The sequence below is a fragment of the Grus americana genome, chromosome Z (assembly GCF_028858705.1).
Source record: "Grus americana isolate bGruAme1 chromosome Z, bGruAme1.mat, whole genome shotgun sequence".
Classification (NCBI taxonomy): domain Eukaryota; kingdom Metazoa; phylum Chordata; class Aves; order Gruiformes; family Gruidae; genus Grus; species Grus americana.
Window position 1 is genome coordinate 27,336,871 of NC_072891.1, and position 18,450 is coordinate 27,355,320.

The 18,450-nt window shown below is 43.6% G+C and overlaps 1 long non-coding RNA gene and 1 other non-coding gene across 3 annotated transcripts; both read left to right on the forward strand.

Moving 5' to 3' along the window:
• Positions 1 to 15,334: 15,334 nt before the first annotated feature.
• On the forward strand, positions 15,335 to 17,836 carry LOC129199919 (uncharacterized). Of its 2 annotated transcripts, none has more exons than XR_008574773.1 (3): positions 15,335 to 15,499; positions 15,737 to 15,893; positions 17,587 to 17,836. It is a non-coding gene; the product is annotated as an uncharacterized LOC129199919 (long non-coding RNA). The 2 variants fall into 2 exon arrangements; XR_008574772.1 differs by having other exon boundaries at positions 15,338 to 15,499; positions 15,734 to 15,893.
• Positions 16,616 to 16,743, forward strand: LOC129199997 (small nucleolar RNA SNORA47). Its single transcript, XR_008574789.1, has one exon. It is a non-coding gene; the product is annotated as a small nucleolar RNA SNORA47 (small nucleolar RNA).
• Positions 17,837 to 18,450: the final 614 nt, after the last annotated feature.

The window sequence follows — 18,450 nt, forward strand, 5'->3', positions numbered from 1 at the left end:
TGACTGATCTGCTCACAGGCCCCTTAGGTTGGAAAGGTTATATGCTAGTCATATCACACAGGCTGTGAGATCTCCAAAGCAAAGCACTCCTGACAAAAGTCACAGATAAAGGCAAAGCCACTACTCAGTTGAGCGAGGGATTCCAATGTAAGGACAAAGGATACAAAAGCTATGATTCCTCCCCAACTCTTTTCTGATAACAGCATGAGCATATAAAATTGCAGGTAAGAGCGCAGTCCTACCGAATTCTGAAAAACACCTTCTAGAAAATGGAATGAACTCCAAATATGAAAAAACAGGCTTTTTCATTCTCCGTTGTAATCTAGAGTGCAAGATCATTTCAACAATACACAGCTATTTGCAACTTGTTTGCTGACCCAGACTGTTTTCACCCACAAGTCAGGTAGATAAAATATTCTTTATTTGCAGTCAGAAATCACTGTGTGCAATGTTTCCAGGCTCATATCAATAAACCAAGTTCAAATCCATTTTAAAATCTGACCTTTAAAATGACATAATGGGTTTCTCAGTGTATTGTATGAGAGTGATTATTTTTCCATAGTGGATAATTTCAGATAATAACGAATGCCACAACTTCAGCTAAAGAAGGAAACAAACTCCAGGAAAAAAAAAATCACACTGCCTTAGACTTATGACAGTACCACTTAATTTTCATTAAAAAAGAGATGTGCTTTTGTGGAGACTATCCTGCCTCAGTTTCCCTTCAAATTTCCAAATTAATCTCATTACTTCTCCCTCCCTTGTATCTTTTTCCTCTTCTCTCTTTGAACAGTTTCTCTCTTACAGTTTTTGCCCATTTCTCCCACCTGCCTATAGGGATACACTTTAGCTTTCTTTACTTAATTTTCCTGTAATTAAATGGTGACCCTTTAAATCAGGTGTCTGGCTTATGCTTTTTCTCTGTTCCATCAAATTGTTCTTTTAAAGGCTGATGATGTTTTCCATCTATCTGAGTCCCACCTACTGCTGGAAGAGTAAAAAGCAACAGTGACAATTCACTCACAGGCAAATCGGTATTGCTCGGTCGCCTGAGCACAACCAGAAGTATGATTCTACACACAGGAAAGGAGGAATGATTAAATACAGTCAAGGGAACAAAACCATCCCAAAGCAGTTCTGCCTCTTCTTATCTGTGACCACTATCACAGGCTCATCCTATCTCATGGTCAAGAGTAGCAGGATGAATAAACTGCAGCATTCATATGATACTCCTCTCCATTGAGAGAAGGTCATAATCCACAGCTACTGCTGCTCTTTTACTTACATGGCTCTGACATGAGTCTGATAGGAAATACTGAAGGCAGATGGATTGCCTTCTCATCAGCCTTTGTACAAGAAGTAGTTTAGCATCAGCTAGTAGTTAGTAAGACCACCATTGTACAGATACGTTTGCTTCAGCAGAAGGCCAACAAAACCTCTCTGAAGAAATATGATACCCTATTTGACAGAGGCAATGGAGAAAAGGATCAGAGGTACAATCTGGCATCAAAGTGAGTGACTTCACTGAAACTCTAAGAAAACTCCTTGTCTTTTTCCCTGAAAGATTACATTCTTAGCCCAAGTTAGTAAAAACCTGGCTTACTCTGGAGCAATTTCATCCACAACATGCCTGCGGAGCTGTATACAGCAAAGGCACTCAGTTCTGTATCCACAGGGTATAAACAGGAAAAGTGCCTGACCTCTTTCTTTATGGAGACTTTATCTCCTTGCCCCCACCCATCTCTGAATGTTGCGAATGGCCTGTAGTCACACGTTTTTCTTCTTGTCCACCTGTTGCTCTTTCCTTGCAAGCCATTAATTCCAGGAATCCCCTAAAAGGTGAGCTTGTTTTTTTTTTTCAGCTATGATCTCCCAAACATACTTTTAATTAAATAACTGTTCTTTACAATGTCTCGTAGACTGGAGCAGAAATGAAAAAAGGTAACATTGTTTGGGTTTTGTTGGCACTGTGTAGGTATGTGGTGTTCCACTGATGACTAAATTACTGCTAAAGACTAGTTCAGCCAGGAGGCTGGTTGATAGCTATTCAGCTCTCCTGATAACAGCAAAATTCTTCCCTTTGTCCCTGAAAAGTGTATAAACAGTTTACATGCAAGGTTTTTAGAGTCACCACAATGACTCCCACCTGGCAGAGGTTTTTTACCATAGGATAGTGATATTAGATAGCACAGTGAAATGGACTTACTGGAAGAGTTGCAACACTCATCATGTATGAGGCTTACATAAGTGCTGTGTATTTGCTTAGGCTTTTTAGTACAGGTGACAAAGTGAGTAATTTTAGGACACGGAATGTCTCCTTGCATGGGAAATTGAAGTTGTTATGTCCAGAGAAGACAAATATGCTTAGGTTTTTAGAGGGGATAGAGGAGGAAGTGAGCCAAGTACTATAGGTTTGCTTACCCTGAAATGGCCCTGGATTCCCAGATTCTGCCACATCTATTTTATTCACTCGGAAGCTGTTGTTTAATGCTGATTTCACATTTACGGTGTTGTAAGTCATGTTTGGCCGTGACGTGAGAAGCGACACAGTGAGACTATTTGTGCTGTGCTGACGAATGCCATTAAAATAGCATCAAGATGATGAACTACTAAGTCATTCAGCAAAAGTGTTTCAGCTTGCAGAAGCTCTGAATAAAGAGATAGAGGGAAAACAAACAAGCAAACAAACAAAGCAGCCAGAGCAAGTAGGAAGATGAGAATTAAAGCCACAAATAACTGCATTAAAGCCAAAAATCCCGGAAACGATGATTTATAAATTCCCAGTAATACTGCTATCTGAGCACCCTCTAGCGGTACACAGTTGAGAATAAAGAGCTCCAGGGATGAAAATGGGTTCCCATGGGAAAAAAAAAAATACAAGCAGAAGATGTAGTGTTCCGTTGACTTTGTTCGGGCAATTAATCACTTAGGTGTGTTTCCATTTGGAAGACTCAACTTTCAAAACCAATTTTGTTATTTATCTCCTGGCGTTGTGTCCCCAGCATTTCCTTAATTTTCATGTCATCCAACCAGTTAAAGTCTTCTGTTCATGTAAAAGTAGTCCGTTGATTTGTTTTAAATTCATTTTCTTCAGAATGGGAGATTAGAATCAAATGAAAAATAATAAGCCAGTATAACAATGCAGAGGGAAGATATGGATGAAACACAAGTCAATTCAACTGATTTCCAATCCCTATGGCACCAAGGTATATTTTAACTTAACTGCAGATACATACTGAACTTGTTTGGTTTGAAGACAAGTCTATTCACTATTTTGCACTTGTATTTAACCTAGAAAAGGAGTGGAGAGTGGTCTAATCACGTAATGATCACACATCACAGCTTTATAGTTCAATATTTTTCAGGAAAATTTTAAACTTAATTTTATATATGCACAGAATAGGCTTCATGTTTGCTCTTTTCCACAATTTTTTTGACTTATGGTCTTTTATCAGTTGGGTTCAACATACAAGAAGTGTACTCTACTAAGACTATGGTGCTACAATTATGAATTAATTTACGGTAAAAGAAATAAAATTCATCCCAGATAGCATGAGTTCTCTTATTTCCTGCGGAAATCTCGTATGCTTACGACATTTCTAGATCCACCAGACATTACTCCTGGAGACTTTGCCATAGTGAAGACACTTGTCATCAGGAAGAGTCGAACTGGAGACGCTAGACAAAACTTAAGCTCTTATGTTCTCTTACCTCAGGAATTGTGGGCGACCTCCTCTGTGGCAGCACTAGCCTACACAATGCAAAAAGAACAGCTTCAAGATGGGTATCTGTAACCATGCAGAGGCTTAACACATTGGACAATCAAATCAATCCTACAGCAGGGCATAGGATCCTTGAAGAAAGACAGGACCATAGATAAGGCTCCCTGAAGCTGAGATATCCGTCTTTGGTACCTGTCTTGCCAACTGACCAGATTTGGCCAGCAACAACAAAAAATGGTGACTTCAGAAGGGGAAAGGCAGCCCTGTCAGACCATGTCCCCAAGGGCTCCTGGCCTGTGTGAGGACATGTGAATGGAGGCACATCTCTATTAAATCACATAGCTGAAGCCATCCCTTACCCTTAAGGGACAGGACTCTTGCCTCCATCCCCCTCTTTTTTTTTTTTCTCCATGGGGAGTTCCACCTCCACCACATCACACCTAACTGAGCTTCCCACACCAGGCAAAAATTGTTGATGAGTACATTGTTGTTGATTCCTATAGAAAATAAATGTGTTCTCAGGGTTATGGCTTGACAAGAGAAAATGGAAAAGACCTTATGTCCTGGATGAAAGACATGGAGGACAATTACTGTCCTAAGGTAATTAAAAAATCCAGGGTAAAATATCACTCCAAAACTGTCTTCAACCTGGGAGGTGGAGATCTAAATTCTGGAATATTTCAGACAGTTCACAAAGTCTTGTGACTCAACTACCACTCAGAGTCCTGAATACAGCCATGATCCAGTAAAAATGCATATTCCACCTTAAGCAGTCATCTACAGAGGAAAAAAAAAAATCAAAGTGAGGACCCCAGCAAATATGTCTAGTTTCCAATTATCTCTCACTTTTTCATCTTCTCCTTACATACGTGAGAGAAATAATTTTTACCTTGATCATAAGCTATGCAGCCAGAGGGGTCATTTAAAATCTTTGGTGGAGCATGTATTTGAGAAATACAAGCAGAAAAAAAAAAATCTTCATTACAGTTAATTACAGTTAAAATGAATTTGGAAGAGAAACTGCTCATATTTTAAAGGCAGCCATGAAAAAAAATGTAATGAGAGTCAGACCCTGATCCACACTTACTCTGGTTTGCATTGGTGTAACCCTGCTGCCTTCAGAAGAGTTTCTCTCCCGTTATACTCCTCTGGGTGAGATGAGAATCAGGCCCACAGCCTACCTGCCCACTCTGGCCATGATGATGATGATAACGATAATGAAAAAATTAATGGACCTGGAGTCAGTATTAAAAATTGCTTGTACCTAATAATAATTTTCCTCATGGCTGTGAAGCCCTCTTTTTGATGAGAAGGAAAACAGAACAGTTACCAGCTGTTCACATAATGACGAACACTAATAAGTGAAGACATGCATGTTAATGAGCTGGGGGAGGGGAATCAGAGGGGGCACTCATCAGTGTGCAGCTGTAAGTGCAAATCTATCCTCTGAGTATTTTGGAAATCTGATGGCATGTCATGCTGGCAAATAGGCTTGAGACTGAAATCAGTCCCAAATAAGCAAAACAGCACTCCTAGAGTCTGCTTCCAGCCCTGTCCAGGTGAATATCAGCCTGTCTTTCACCATGCTGTTAACAATATTAGGACAGGTATTTTCACCACATGTGGCATCTTCTGAAAAATTATTATTGCAGTCACAAATGAACAGTCAAACAGAGATGACCTCATGGGTCCAACAGAAAATAACAAGTGAAGAAAGAGAGAGACGTGGATGAGAGATGGGGGAGAACAATGATGCCCTTTGTACTCTTTGGTCTGTACATCACACAAACAAATTGAAGCTTAAAGGCTTGCCTGCATGCAGAGTTGTAAAGTCGTCTTTCAAAGTGCGATTTAAAACCTGATGCAGCTGATTTAGTGCAAAAGCCAGCAAAAATCAGCCTTCGCTTAGTTTAAACCCAGCTTATTTTCATTAGGTTTAGGTCAGACAAGCACAGGCTTATGCTGAAATGTGCCATTCAGCCCAAAGTAATGTCTGCATATAGGCTTATGGTGCTCTAACCAACCCACCGCAATTATGGGCAGACAGGATCTGCTCCCAGGTCTTATAGAGGCAATGGACTTCACACTACCATAGGTGCAAGACCTCTGCTTGCAATTCTCTTCCTCCCATTTTTCTGTAAACAGTCTGAATGGGCATTAGGTTCTTTGAGGACCTCAACAGCATGAGTCCTGGCAGCTTTATTAGAAAATAAATTTGTTCAATTTGTTCACCCTGAGGAATCTTAAGAGACTAATCATCAAAACTGAGCAATGTTAAAGGGTAGATCTGGAGAAAGAGGACTGCTTAAAAAGAAAATCTTGTTCCAGAGCTTTTGACCTGCTGAGGATTGCTTGTCCACATCCACAGGTGCCAATCCACAAATCTATGGATTATAGTTCTACATAGCCAGAGGTAAGATTGCCAATATGAAGGAGAGTGTTTGGTGTAAAATAGAATAGGTGATGTAAAATCACATATCTGGGCCTATGCTGATTTGCATCAGCTAAAAATGCCTTTAGGATTTCAGATGTGTAAACAGGTCTTTACAAAAGGGTTAACATTTCATGGAAGGATGCTCACTTACTAGGTTTTTATTTCTCAGTAACAGATGTGGCACTTAAATCAGTACTGCAAGTTGTTATACCAACCTCTATGTTAGGCTCAGATTGAAAAGAAGCTGCTGGGGACACGTTCTCTCCTGATTAATATGAAAACAGAGATGCTTTTTTTTTTTTTCCTTAATGCAAAGAGGAGACTGAAGAGAAACATTTACCATTCTAGCTCTGTTTATACAAGAAAAACGTATGCTGCACAGCAGTCAGCACTTCTCAGCAGGAAAAACTGAGACCAAGAACATGGAGAGATGTGAAATCGGAGAATAAATGGAAAACACGATCAAGGGAGATAAATTAGAAAAATCATTTAGAAAAACTCAATTTCCTAGTAAGTTCTAGTTAGTCTCACAGAACGCACTGAAATGAAATGCAAAACAGGGAGTCCGACTCCATCAAGATGCACAGCAACCTTTCACAGCCAGTGAAATCATACAAATTCATTTAACTTTGAAAAAGTTTTCAGAAAAGTAAGAGCTTCTGTTGCTTTTGCAGATGGCTGTAATGGTTGAGCCTGAGAGACGTACCAACAACAGGATGAAGTGCAGAGTTAAAAACACCCAAACACAAGTGTTTTACAGCTGAGAGTAGAGAGCACTTCAAGAGGTGAACTGATCTGACGCCTACTGGACCCACAAGCTGACTCCTACTCGATTGGCTAGGTTGCTCCTGAACACTAAATAGCAGGGACAATAGGGCTCGAAGAAGCTCCAGAAGACCTACCCTGGCTGCATTCTTGGAGGCAGGACCTGATACAAGATGAGGACACGTTGGGGACAGCTGTCCAACTTGCTGTTATAAACTTGCACTCTGCCTGGAGATTTCATGACATTGGCCCATGGAAGGAGGAAGTTTTCCAAACTCAGTTGTCTTTTGCTGCATATTAGGCTCATTTATACTTCTTTCCCTCATAGATATGGCAGATAACTGCTTACCATCCTCTTCAACACCATGCCTCCACAGTCTTTGTCCATGTCTACTCATTCCTTTTTTTTTTTTTTAGGACAAACAAACCAAATTCTTCAACACGACCTCCCAGCAATGTTTCCCAGTCCTCTAGTCATTCTTGCAATGGTTCTCCAGACTACTTCCAAGTTTTGGCATGGTACAAGGTGAGTGGTGGGGATGAACAGAAGAAGAGGTTTCTGAAGGCCAAATGAATGCTCAGGTTGCTTAGATGAAGCTGAAAATAATCAGGAAAACTCCTGCCATTCACTTGGTGAAATCAGCCTTTGCAGAATTTCCAGCACTTTTCCTACATGCAGACCAAAGGCTTTCATTCTGCTTAAGCATGACGGCAGAGATGCATAAATCACTTGTCCAACCTGAGGAAACCGAGGTTTCTTGTCCCCATGATCATCAGCCAGACAGGCAGCTGCATTTTCAGCTGCCACTTCAATTATGAAGGGTGCTGAAGTCACCAGGCTGGTGAGAACAGACTCTCTGCATCCTTTCAGTCTGCCCCTGGCTCAGCTCCCCATAACAGCCCATGTCAGGCCAACGCAGAAATCCCTTCTGCACTTGGGAGATGTTGTGCAGGTGCGCTCCTCTGTGCCATTGCTCTGATTGTAATATCCATTGATGTGGCCATGCTGGAGATAAAGTGATCTCCACCTTTTGGACTCTTGGTAATAGTGTTGCTGCCCTACAGGCCCAAGGCAATGGTATGCCAGTGCATAGCTATTGCATGACCACTTCTGACAGGAAGCAACAATGAAAAGCGCAGAGAAAATTTAGTGCATGGAAAATTTATCCATATGGAGTTGCAATTCTCGAGGTTCAAATTTGGTCAAAATACTTCCATGTGTGCTGAAAACCTTATGGAAACTTTAGCAGCCCAACTAAGTTAAGATCTTGGATTCTCACCTCTTCTGGAAGTCCGCAACACAGTAAGATACTGGCCATGTACTCATAAGAGCCTTCAAAGACTGGTTTTGGACTTCGAAGCACTAAAGTGTGTTGACTGACTTTAAGTACATGAATAACCAACAGAACATCCAATATGGCTTCACTAAGGGCAAATCATGCCTGACAAATTTGGTGGCCTTCTACAACAGGGTTACAGTGTTGATGTATAAGGGAAGAGTGACTGATGTCACCTACCTGGACTTGTGCAAAGCATTTGATACAGTCCTGCATGACAACCTTGTTTCTAAATTGGGGAGACATGGATTTGACGGATGAACCACTCGGTGGATAAGGAATTGGCTGGATGATCACAAAGAGTTGCAGTCAACGGCTCGATGTCCAGGTGGAGACCAGTGATGAGTGGTGTTCCTCAGGGGTCGGTACTGGGACTGGTGCTGATTAACATATTTGTTGGTGACATGGACAATGTGATCAAGTGCACCCTCAGCAAGTTTGTCAATGACACCAAGCTGTGTGGCGTGGTGGGAAGGGATGCCATCCAGAGGGACCTTGACAGGCTGGAGAGGTGGGCCCATGCCAGTCTCATGAAGTTCAACAAGGCCAAGTGCAAGGTCCTGCACGTGGGTTGGGGCAATCCCAAGCACGACTACAGGCTGGGAGGAGAATGGATTGAGAGCAGCCCTGAGGAGAAGGACTTGGGGGTGTTGATTGATGAAAATCTCAACATGAGCCAGCAATGTGCGCTTGCAGCCCAGAAAGCCAACTGTGTCCTGGGCTGCATCAAAAGCAGCGTGACCAGCAGGTCGAGGGAGGGGATTCTGCCCCTCTACTCTGCTCGTGTGAGACCCCACCTGGAGTATTGCGTCCAGCCCTGGGGGCCCCAGTACAGGAGAGACATGGAGCTGTTGGAGCGAGTCCAGAGGAGGGCCACAAAGCTGATCAGAGGGCTGGAGCACCTCTCCTATGAGGACAGGCTGAGAGAGTTGGGGTTGTTCAGCCTGGAGAAGAGAAGGCTCTGGGGAGACCTTATGGCAGCCTTCCAGTACCTGAAGGGGCCTACAGGAAAGCTGGAGAGGGACTGTTTACAAGGGCATGTAGTAAAAAGGCAAGGAGTAATGGCTTTAAATTGAAACTTAGATTAGATACCAGGAAGAAATTCTTCCCTGTGAGGGTGGTGAGGCACTGGAACAGGTTGCCCAGAGAGGTTGTGGATGCCCCATCCCTGGAAGTGTTCAAGGCCAGGTTGGATGGGGCTTTGGGCAACCTGGTGTAGTGGAGGGTGTCCCTGCCCATGGCAGGGGGGTTGGAACTGGATGATCTTTAAAGTCCTTTCCAACGCAAACCATTGTATCACTCTATGATTCTGTGACTTGAAAATAGTAGGTGACTGATGCACTTATATTTGGAATCATAAAAGTGTCATTTATTTAACCAGTGGCACCACTTGCTGCAGCTTCAGCCTCATGTTCATGAAGTAGTTGTAACTGCACTGCTGTAGCACGGATGGTGCAGTGCAAGCAGTATGGGATGGTCCAAGAAAGAGTATGGGATTTTTGGTGCAGGCCAGAAGATATGAAGAGTATCCGTATGTGGGGAAAGGGAAAGTGAAGAGAAAAAAACTGATCCAGTTGCATGCTAGCTAAGCACATTCCCTCCTGTGCAATAAAAGCTGTAGAGGGACTTCGGAAGTAAAGAGGGCATGAGAATATAATTATACATTAAATCGTGAAGCAAGAAAACTACATTGAAACAACACTGTTAGCATCATGCAGTTAAGCATTCAACAGCTGGAAATTCTGATAAATGTTCAGGCAACTGTAGTTCTTGCATTTCTGCAACACTTGAAGGCCTGACTACAATGTTAACAACATACTCTTCATGCTGATTTTGTGTGTGTTTTAAGTATCAGTGTGCGCAGCCATGTTTCAGTTATTAGCTCTTGTTCTGAGGATCTAGGGCTTGGGACCTATTTCTCTTCTTATTAGTTCTAGCATAAATTCCAAGGAACTGCATTGAACTTAAACAGGTGCTGTCATAAAAAAACCAGATGCAAGCATCAATGAAATAATATTGTATTCTTAGATAATCAACAGAAACTTAAAGTGGTGAGTAGCTGGCAAAAATCCCACTGTGAAAGCCTAAGGTGAAGACTGCTATCCTCACTTTGAAGAAAATGATTTTTTTACTCTAAATGAGCCTTGTAGATTCCAAACTATGTTTTGTAAAATCATTGCTAACTGTCAGGTGATTGAGTCACTCCAACTGAAGTCAGTAAAAAAATCATGCCACTGCAGCTGTCAAGAGTTACGGATTTTAAGGCCCTAGACTATTTATAACAGCATGTAAAAGAATATAAAACATGTAATTATTCAAATGAGAAATGCGCAATCTGAAATATGCAGTGTTTTGAAAATAAGCAGGCATCCTGACACCTGTAACATTGCTGCAATTTGGCTGGCACTATGATTATGCCAACTATTAGTGCAGCTGTGACCCAAAATGCTGAATACAAGCAGGGGGTAAATGCTTCATTTAGGTGAGCAAACATATCAGGGCTTCGAAATGAATGACAATAGAAAGATCTTCCTTGGCTAATTGCTGTGGTGCCACACACACTTTGGCAGGAGGATGGTGCTTTGAAAGAGGAACACATTTTTCAGTTTCATGTCATGTTGTTCTTCCGATGTCTGACATAAATATTTTAATTTCTCCTCCAGCTTGCAGAGTTAGGGCACGTGTATGTGTGCGCAGACTTCTATACCAACACTCATGCTATTATCTACTTACTAACACTGGCCTATGAGCATCCGAGGCCAGATCATTAGCTGATGGAGGTTAGCGTGCACTCACTGAAGACAGAGTGACACGCTAGTTGGTACTCCTGCCCTTATATTTCAGAATTTGCAGGCTGCTGTTTTGAGCTTTCAAACCCAGGCACACTGTCTGTATCCATGTCTGCATAACAAAAACTTCTTCCTTTTAAAGCAAAACAAACAAACAAACAAAAAACCTAAGGTGAACAAAATGATATGACTCATTAGTTAAAATCCCCCAAGAAAATACGTTCTTTACCTAAATCAGTTGTGGCAGCTATTAATAATCCTGCCAGCTGTTACAGGAGGCCTCTTCAAGTGTACTGAGATCTCAACTTAAAGGTCTCCTGACAACGCATCCACTGCAGCATTTTAAAAATGAGCCTTAGACTCAGTTAAGCCTTCTTAATCTTTATTTGTAACGACAAAAGTGATTTATCTAGGCTTCAACAGTTCATTAGTTTTAATGGTGAATACTGGGAATTGGAATATTACCATAGCCAGGTGTCAGCAGCATCTAGGGGAAAGGAAATACTTTCCTGAATGCAGGTCACAGGACAGCGAGGAAACAGGTGAGGCTCACATCACATTTTGTAGACAGTTGTTTAAACATTTTTGCAATGTTTCAGCATCCCTTGAATAACTCCAAGCACAGAGCCTTGGAAGAACCAGCTAGCCTTGTTTTTTGCTGAAGCTCTGAGGAAGAACAAGCAGTGGCTACCTGAAGTGAGAATGATTACAAGCTTAAAACCACATTCAGTTTCCACTCAACTCTGGCTGTGGCAAAATTCAATGCAAATAGCATTTGAGCAAGCAAGGCGCAGATTTCAACTGTCAGCCCAGTGGCAGGGTCTCTGCAGGGTGCCACAGGTACAGACCTATGGGAAGCCAGATACAACTGAAACGCAGTCATCTTTCACGTGTATTTCTCCATCAAGTCAAACATACACAGAATATCTCAATCGGTAATAAACCCCAAATAGTGCAAATTCATCAGAAGAGCTATCCTTCTTTAAATACCTTCAAAATTTGACACTAAAGACGTATAGTGGATAAAGCTATTTTAAAGAACTTGTGATTTTTCTCCTGGTGTGTGCTGTGAGCAATTTCCAAGTTGAGTCTTTTCTGTATAAAGACAGATGTCTAAAATGAAGCATTTATATTGTAAAATGAAAAATGGAACTACTGTCTCAAAAAAATCACACTTTTCAACAATATCTCAATTACACTCTCCTTCTCATGAAGTGCTTTAAACAAGAAGGCCTTGTCCACCCAATTCTCTTGTGCTCACCCAGAACAAACACAAGAAGCATATCTCTAAGTCCTTCCTGATTATCATTTCCACATTAGACTGATCTCCTTGGTAGAAAGCGTAACAACTGCTCACGGTCAAATAATCCACCCAGCCAGAAGCTCTGCTCTCCCACAGCAATCACAACCAAAAATCCCCAACATCTTGGTTGACACAGATCAGAAAATCTCTCAAAAAAATCTCCAAACAGAAAACATACCTCAGAAACACCTCAGTGGTGTTTTCTCTGCCACTGCCTTTGTGGAGGATCAGTGCACCTACATCTCATTGAGCAGTCATCTACAAATAGTTCTATCCAGATCTGCCTCTGAGCAAAAGTTCAGGAACACCAGGACTTTGCACAACGTCATGCAACAGAGAATTGCTCTTTATAAAGCATATCACAATGTTTCAAAAAGCCAAAATGGCCCAGTGCTGTGCCACTTACTTGTGCATTGTATCACTTTTTTAACCCATTGTTTCTTTGTTATGCTGCACATAGGAACGCTGGACTTGCCAGGCTGAAAGAGAGTGTTGGCCTACGGTGTGTGCCGCCGTGGCAGCACCAACTGCTTCAGGCAAGGTTTGATGGAGTTCCATTCTAGTCTTTCCAGTCCATATGCTGGCATTTACTCTAAAGAATAGTCACTTGTGTACTTTCCAAAACTTCTGTTTAATATTTAACATTCAGACTCATCACATGCTTGCTGTTCTTCTTGCAGCTTAACCTCTTCTGGGTCATGAATCCTGACCTCAAGGAGAGCTGGTGAAGGGTAGGCTGGACAGCAGATTGTTTCTTTCTGTTAAGTCTTAAACTGCCCACTCTCCTCATTTTTTTTTGTTGATCTTCTTGCTATTGTTAGTTCAAGACTGCTTTTTGCCTGCCTAGATATGTCTATGGCCTCCACACCTGTAGCATCCAACTGCCAGCCAGTTCCTCACCACAACTTCTGTGCTAATCACAGACCTACAGAGCAGTTGAGGTTGGCAGGGATCTCTGGAGGTCATCCGTCCAATCCCCTGCTCAAGCACGACTACCTAGAACTGACTGCCCAGGACCATGTCTAGACAGTTTTTGAGTATCTCTAACAGGGAGTGAAAACAATTATTACTATTGCCATGGTGCAGATAAAGAATCTACCAGAAAGACTAGGGGTTTGCCAAGGAAGTTAAGGAACTACAACTGTAATTTTGATTCACACTAAGCCTTACTCAACATTGCTGGGCACTTCAGAGACTATTGCTGCCCAGTGGTGGTACAGGGTGAAAAAACAAATCCAGTGAGCAGTGTGATGGTGGTTAACTCAAATAAGTATCACAGTTTTATTTAATCAGGACTTCATCTGATTTTTTTTTTTTTGGTGGGTAGAAAGTAGCTAAATGAAAAAAACCTCATGATCTGAAAGAAAAAAGCCAGGGGAAACAAAAAGGAAGAAGAAAGTGAAGGAAAGCAGGGGGAAAAGGTTCAAGATGAACAGAGGTTAGTGCAAGAATCAAGGTGCTACAAAATCTAGCCTTACCACCTGTGCAGAAGTTTTAGTCTCACAAAGCCCAACAGTTGAGGTTTGGCCAAAGCATGCTGTCTGCAGTAGCAATCAGACTTCATAGAATCATACAATGGTTTGGGTTACAAGGGACCTCAAAGACCATCTAGTTCCAACCCCCCTGCCACGGGCAGGGACACCCTCCACTACACCAGGTTGCCCAAAGCCCCATCCAACCTGGCCTTGAACATTTCCAGGGAGGGGGCCGCCACAACTTCTCTGGGTACCCTGGTCCAGTGCCTCACCACCCTCACAGGGAAGAATTTCTTCCTGATATCTAATCTAAATCTACCCTCTTTCAGTTTAAATCCATTAACCCTTGTCCTTTTACTACACTCCCTGATAAACAGTCCCTCTCCAGCTTTCCTGCAGGCCCCTTCAGGTACTGGAAGGCTGCCATAAGGTCTCCCCAGAGCCTTCTCTTCTCCAGGCTGAACAATCCCAACTCTCTCAGCCTGTCCTCACAGGAGAGGTGCTCCAGCCCTCTGATCAGCTTTGTGGCCCTCCTCTGGACTCGCTCCAACAGCTCCATGTCTCTCCTGTACTGGGGCCCCCAGAGCTGGAAGCAGTACTCCAGGTGGGGTCTCACAAGAGCGGAGTAGAGGGGCAGGATCACCTCCCTTGACCTGCTGGTCACGCTGCTTTTGATGCAGCCCAGGACACAGTTGGCTTTCTGGGCTGCAAGCGCACACTGCTGGCTCATGTTGAGATTTTCATCAATCAACACCCCCAAGTCCTTCTCCTCAGGGCTGCTTTCAATCCATTCTCCTCCCAGCCTGTAGTCGTGCTTGGGATTGCCCCAACTCACGTGCAGGACCTTGCACTTGGCCTTGTTGAACTTCATGAGGTTCACATGGGCCCACCTCTCAAGGCTTGACCTAAGACTACTAAGACAAGGCCAGTCCACTATCGTCCCTGGTTAGAAAAGGGAGGGAGAGCAGATGCTGAGGAGTAAGGGCCGTAAGGCATTTACCACAGAAGGGCAGGGAACTGCAGGTTAAGAGACAGCTCCTGTGGGATGAGGTGCTCTGCTGGCCCACGAACTGGCTGAGGCTACTGCCATGCCGGCTCCCTTGGCAGGTTGTGCTGGCTCCTCCTGGCATTTCTTTCTCAGGACCGCTCCTGAGACTCCACTCCTTCTTTCTTAGGATAATTTCTGATCCTAAATGTTCAAAAAAGTCACATAGATGTCCTTTAAAAATAGTATCTATGGATCTCATTTTCTTTTGTGGCTACTTGGCCTCTGGTCATGTTGTCCTGTGATGGATTCCTTACTTCTTCTGCTCCTCCCTAGCTGCAGGGTACCACATCGGCTGCCAGCTCGGAGAAACATCCCAATTCTCTGCCTTTCCTGGAGCTCCTGAGCCCGCGGCAAGGCCGGGCAGCCCACGGCAAGGCTGTGCAGTCGAAGCGCGGCCCCGGCGGGACACAGGCGGGGAGGTTGCAGATGAGGAGGAGAAGCGTTTTTAGGACAAGACGCGAGGCGCAGATCCCGGTCGGCAGCAACACCAGACTGGGGAGGCCGCGCTCCTCCCTCAGCCGTCCCAGCACGGTGCCGCCGCGGGGAGAGCGCCGCGCCGCGGCCGCTGGCCGGACGGGACGGGACGGGACGAGACGAGACAAGATGGCGGCGGGCCCGGCGGCGAGGTAAAGGTCGCCCGTGGCGGCCCGGGCCGGCGCCGGTACAGCGTGGCTCCCCGGGCTCCGAAGCGGGGTCTGAGGCTGGCTTGGGGCGGGGGGGGTGGGGAAGGGCCGGTGGCCCTGCTCGGCCTGGCCCACTGCCCGGCCTCCCCGGCACAGAGCCGCCTGTGCGCGCAGGAACGGCCTCGCCGGCGGGACGGCCAGGCCATAACCCTCGTTTTTCCCCCCGCCTTAACCGAGGAGGTTGAGGAGCAGCAGAAGAGCAGCGTGTGCCCTGTTTGCAGTGCTGAAGCAACACCGAGACGCTTCGGCACAGACGGATGAGAGTGGATAGTGCCCTGCCATGCTGTAGGGCCGTACTGAGATCAGTGCTAGCTGGGCCACAGAAACCGGTACGCAGGTATGTTCATCGGCAGAGAGTTATGGCCAGATTAAAATAAGATGCAGATAAAACCCTCCACATTTTTAAGGCAGCAACAGAATGAGAAAGAAATCCCACGTTCTGTGGTCACAAAGGTATGCAGCAGTTATAAAAAGGCCATATAGAACGAAATCTGCTGCTATGCACGTCTAAATACATCTTGTTTGTATTGTACAGGATGATACTTTTGACATCTGCTGCTGCTACGGGTTTGTTATCTGCTGGCTGAAAGCCCCTATCAGGTACTTTTCATACAACCAGTTATGGCAGCAAAGGGTCTGTTCTTGCTAGAACAGAAACTCCAGTTTTCATCTATGGTATGTTTTGTAAAATACTTCATATGTATACAACAGTTCAGAGCCCCTGTTGGCATCGGTGTTTAGTCCAGTGCCCTTCACACAATGATGAATGCACTCCTGTTTTTATGTGCCAGCTGGGTTATTCAGCACTGAAGACACAAAGATATCTGCTCTTCTTAGTTTATTTTAAATGTCAGAAATTGGTGCTTTGCAAAATTCACTGTTAGTTTATATAAACTGATGAATGTAATGTTATTCTTCACAACTTTAAGATTATGTATATTCACTAGCAATATTTATGTATACACATAGTAAACTGGTAAAACTTCTGACTCTGGATGTATAGAAAAGCAACTTAGATGAATATTGAGTATAATAAGTTGGAAAAGACGACAGGATGGTTGGAGGATTGAGAAGGTAAGACAGTTAAATTTATGCTGTATCTTACTGGTTATAGCCTCCAAAATTATAATAGTGCAATGGCAACTCATGTTCCCCTCCTGACATGAGGGAAAGCAGTACTGCATTTGCACATAAGGCTTATCATAGAATGGTTTGGGTTGGAAGGGATGTTAAAGACCACCTAGTTCCAACCCCCCTGCCATGGGCAGGGACACCCTCCACTAGACCAGGCTGCCCAAAGCCCCATCCAACCTGGTCTTGAACATTTCCAGGGAGGGGGCATCCACAGCTTCTCTGGGCACCCTGGTCCAGTGCCTCACCATCCTCACAGTAAAGAATTTTTCTTCCTTATATCTAATCTAAATCTACCCTCTCTTAGTTTAAACCCATTACCCCTTGTCCTGTCACTCCATGCCCTTGTAAACAGTCCCTCTCCAGCTTTCCTGTAGGCTCCCTTCAGCTACTGGAAAGCCGCGATAAGGTCTCCCTGGAGCCTTCTCTTCTCCAAGCTGAACAATCCCAACTCTCTCAGCCTGTCCTCACAGGAGAGGTGCTCCAGCCCTCTGATCAGCTTTGTGGCCCTCCTCTGGACTCGCTCCAACAGCTCCATCTCCTTCTTATGTTGGGGACCCCAGAGGTGGATGCAGTACCCCAGGTGGGGTCTCATGAGAGCAGAGGAGCAGAATCACCTCCCTTGACCTGCTGGCCATGCTGTTTTTGATGCAGCCCAGGACACAGTTGGCTGGTCATCTTGAGCTTGCACACCATCCATGGCTTTCACCTAACTCATTTGTACTTAAAACTTTCTAAGAGGTCACTAAGGTAGGGAATGAAAAGCCCTGCTTAGCTCAATACAAGTCTTCCTACTCAATAAAGGCACACAACTGCTTGATGAGGATTAGTCAGACCTTTCAGTTGTTTTGTTAACAATTGTGTGTATATTAATGGCACTGCTTTTTCCGCTTTCCTAGGCAGCATCAAGAGATAATGGGATTTGTCACACCAACGCTAAACTGAGACTAAGCTTCAACCCTTTATATGGAGCTGTTTGTTGAAAGAGGAAGCTGCGGTGCTAAAAGCAGTCAGTGCTTGACTGCATGAGGCCATGCCACTCACAGAGATGAACGATGTCTTACTTCAAAGACTTTATGAAAGGCAAACTTAGTTAAATCCTTTCAAGTTTCTTCTTTGCAAGGCAACAATAAGCAGTGACTTTTCTTAGAGCTGTTATTTGAGTACCTGGGCAGAGTTAAAGCTAAAGCATGTACCAGATGTCTTGCTCTCCCCTCAGATTAAGATTTGTAGTTTGATTGACTATCAAGACCACAGGTCAGCTTTAGAAAAAAAAGGCAAAAACTTCCTTTTAGCATACGGGTTTTTTTTTTTTCTTCCTGGTAGCAGAAGTGCCATTTTAGATAGGTGGTGAACTAAAACTTAGCATAGCTGTTTCATACAGAACAATTTTCACAGCTAGAAGTAGGTAGCCTCTGAAAACATGAAGCTGTCAATAGAAAGGAATGCAACAGCATAGCAAGCCAATAATTCATAACTGTAAGCAGGTTTTTTTTACTGTTTTAGTGATAAAGGCAAACAGTGAACTGATTTTAATTAAATTAAGCAATACTGCTGTTGGCATTGAGTGCTCATAACTATCTTCAACTCTGTACTGCTGAAGTAGCACGCTTCAGGGTATTAGAACTTGTGTACTTTATTTAAATAACATAGATTGAATATTTTGCTTTATATTGTGTGCATCTCCAGCTGTATTAAGATAAATAGGTAGCAACCTGTCCTAGTTTTACTCTACAGTGCTTGACAGTTGCCTGCATGATCCA